Source organism: Rhinatrema bivittatum, chromosome 3, assembly GCF_901001135.1.
Source record: "Rhinatrema bivittatum chromosome 3, aRhiBiv1.1, whole genome shotgun sequence".
In the NCBI taxonomy this organism is placed as follows: Eukaryota; Metazoa; Chordata; class Amphibia; order Gymnophiona; family Rhinatrematidae; genus Rhinatrema; species Rhinatrema bivittatum.
In genome coordinates this window covers 213,948,150-213,950,071 of record NC_042617.1, presented here as the reverse complement: position 1 = coordinate 213,950,071, position 1,922 = coordinate 213,948,150, and positions in this window count along the sequence as shown.

The window sequence follows — 1,922 nt, the reverse complement described above, 5'->3', positions numbered from 1 at the left end:
AGTACCTTTAGACCGTAACATTAGGCCCATCGTTGGCTGTCATCTGAATCCATTTCCTTTTTCCCTACTGCTGTTAAAGCGGAGAGCGACGTTGCAGTTGTATCAAACACATCAAGGCTAATTGGTTAAGGGTAGTAATCCCTATACCTTCTGTTAAGGGTAGTTAATTCCGCTCCATGCAGATTACCCCCATGCACTCTTTTCTTAATTTCCAATTTCCAGCCTTTAGGAATCCACAGTGTTTGTTCTATGCCATTTTGAATTTGTTTATTATTTTTGTCCTCACCACCTCTTCCAGAAGGGTGATTCGGGGCCGGCGGTCCTGGGTTGAAACATGGGTCAGCAATGATTTATTTATTTATTTTTAGATTTTTATATACCGGTGTTCCTGTATGAAATACAGATCACATCGGTTTACATTGAAATAGAGCATGAAAATCGCCAAAAATGGCATTAATAGAACAAGGTTATGAAACTTGGAACAGGGTACATTAGTTCAAAATTAACAATAATGTTGTAACATTGATGACCAAAAGAAAAGAGAAAAAAGAGAAACCTAAACAACTTAGCTAACAGGTCTTATTGAGCATCAAAATCATAAAAGTATAACTGTGTCCTGCAGCAAGAGATTAGATACCGAGTCAGGTAGTAGTATGGAATATGGGGTTTGTGATGAAGAGACGCTCTTGCTAGATGGAGGGAAAAAATGTTCATGGTCTGGAAAAGCTTGGCTAAAGAGCCAGGTTTTAAGTTTTTTTTTTAATGAAGAGTGGCAAAGCTCAAGCCGAATGTCTGGTGGGAGCGCATTCCATTGAATGGGGCCTGCTGTAGATATGGCACGTTTATAATGCGAGGATTTTGTTGAGGGTACATAGAGTGTGCCTTTATATGCTCCTCTGATGGGTCTAGAAGAAGAGTGAGGACGTAGTTGGGTACTTAGTTGAAGAGGGGAGATATTGTGAATGGATTTATGAATTACAGTGTGTACTTTATATAGGATCCTTTGCTTTATTGGCAGCCTAGATCCCTGCTCAGCCTTCCCATTTGGTTGTGGTTTTATTTTCTTTTTCCCTGTACGTACCAGGATCAGTCCAGACGGTGGGTTATGTTCCCCCGTCCAGCAGATGGAGTCAGAATAAAAAACTCGAGAGGGGGCAGTATATAAGCCCCTCCCCTTTCCTCAATCTTCAGTATTCTTCTGACTCCAGCACATGTGAGCAAGGGACTCTGCGGTCCCCAGTGCAGGAGATTAGGTTTTCTAGTTTTCTGTTTTCTTTTGCTTTTTTCTCATAAAGGGATCAAGTAAATAAGTAAAAGGTATAATTTTGAAACAATTTAGTTTTCTGAGGAGACTCAGCAGGTTTCTGCCTTTTGAGTCGTGAGGTGCTTGCTGCCAGGTCTGTACCTTGTTTCTTTCATTTCCCCCCCTCCCCCCCCTCCCCTGTTTTTTCAGGGCACCCTCTTTGGGTATTGGGGGAGTGTTGGGGAATTTTCTTGTGTTAAAAAAAAAAAAAAAAGACATTTTTTCCTCAGGTTTTCTTGTTGTACTCTCTGTATTCGGGCCAGCCGGGGTGCATACTAGTGGTGCTAGTCACTCCCCCTCCCTCCCCCATTATTTTAAATTAGTTTCAGCCGCTACCGACCCACAGTTTGCGAATCCTTCTCCCGGGACCGTCGGACGCCGGGAGGTTTAGTCCTTCGACGCTCTCTCTGGGTCGGTGGGGGAGGGGTGGTCTGTGTGCCCGCGGCGTTTCTGCAGTGTGAATCGCACGCTTTTTCCTGTCAGTCCTTTAAAAAAAAAAACGAACAGACCATGCCACGCTCCTCTGATGTTCTGCCTGCGGCAGGCAGGCTGGTCGGCTCTCACAGGAGGGCCTCTGACTCCTGCATTTTGAGGATGAAGTCACCGAAGGACAGGAGGA